Here is a 1,406-nt window from a genome sequence, read left to right as displayed (position 1 = left end):
CTTCCCATTCAGGTGTGCCTAGTAAATGTTTGTTAAGTTGAATAAGCCTGTTTGCCCAACTGGATATTACAAGAGTGCTTATTGTAACTAATTTTGCAGGAATGTGTAACATTTTCAGGAAATCTGACTACGCTGCTTTTATTCACTTGCACCTTACCTGTCAGAGATTCACAAAATGCTTTAGTTATCGGAGGTCATGGAGTTGCGTAATAATTGTATCTCCTAGTATTGCTAATTTGTAGAATCAAACCCTTGGCAATACTGCAGGGTATCTGAACCAATCTAACACAGACTGGTCTTTAACCTATGGACCTGAGAAGGGTACCTATTTCAGAATCCGCCATACTTTCAAGCAATGGCTCAGAAGTTTGCTAGCTACTTCTGTTTTATTTTTTCAGTTCTTTGAATTTAGCTTTGTATTTTTTTGTTTGTTTGTTTTTGACAGAGTCTCACTGTGTCGCCAGGCCGGAGTGCAGTGGCGCAAGCTCAGCTCACTGCAACCTCCGCCTCCCAGGTTCAAGCAATTCTCCTGCCTCAGCCTCCCGAGTAGCTGGGACTACAGGCACTCACCACCACGCCCAGCTAATTTTTTTTTTTTTTTTTTTTTTTTTTGAGATGGAATCTCTGTTGTCAGGCTGGAGTGCAGTGGCACAATCTTGGCTCACTGCAACCTCCGCCTTCTGTGTTCAAGTGATTCTCCTGCATCAGCCTCCCAAGTAGCTGGGACTACAGGCACCCGCACTGGCTAATTTTTTGTATTTTTAGTAGAGACGGGGTTTCACCATGCTGGCCAGGATGGTCTTGATCTCTTGACCTCGTGATCCACCCACCTCAGTCTCTCAAAGTGCTGGGATTACAGGAGTGGGCCATGGCGAAATTTTTGTATTTTTAGTAGAGACGGGGTTTCACTATGTTGGCCAGGATGGTCTTGATCTCTTGACCTCGTGATCTGCCCGCCTTGGTCTCCCAAAGTGTTGAGATTACAGCCATGAGCCACCGCACCTGGCCTTGAGTTTAGCTTTTTTTTTTTTTTCTTTTTTTTCTTTTTTTCTTCTTATTATTATACTTCAAGTTCTAGGGTACATGTGCATAACATGCAGGTTTGTTACATATGTATACATGTGCCATGTTGGTGTGCTGCACCCATTAACTCATCATTTACATTAGGTATATCTCCTAATGCTATCCCTCCCTGCCTCCCCACAATAGGACCCGGTGTGTGATGATCCCCTTCCTGTGTTCAAGTGATCTCATTGTTCAATTCCCACCTATGAATGAGAACATGCGGTGTTTGGTTTTCTGTTCTTGCAATTGTTTGCTGAGAATGATGGTTTCCAGCTGCATCCATGTCCCTACAAAGGACACGAACTCATCCTTTTTTATGGCTGCATAGTATTCCATGGTGT

Source organism: Rhinopithecus bieti, unplaced genomic scaffold (assembly GCF_001698545.2).
Source record: "Rhinopithecus bieti isolate Rb0 unplaced genomic scaffold, ASM169854v2 scaffold_14215, whole genome shotgun sequence".
Lineage (NCBI taxonomy): Eukaryota > Metazoa > Chordata > Mammalia > Primates > Cercopithecidae > Rhinopithecus > Rhinopithecus bieti.
The sequence above is the reverse complement of the archived record's forward strand: the minus strand, read 5'-3'. Positions refer to the sequence as shown.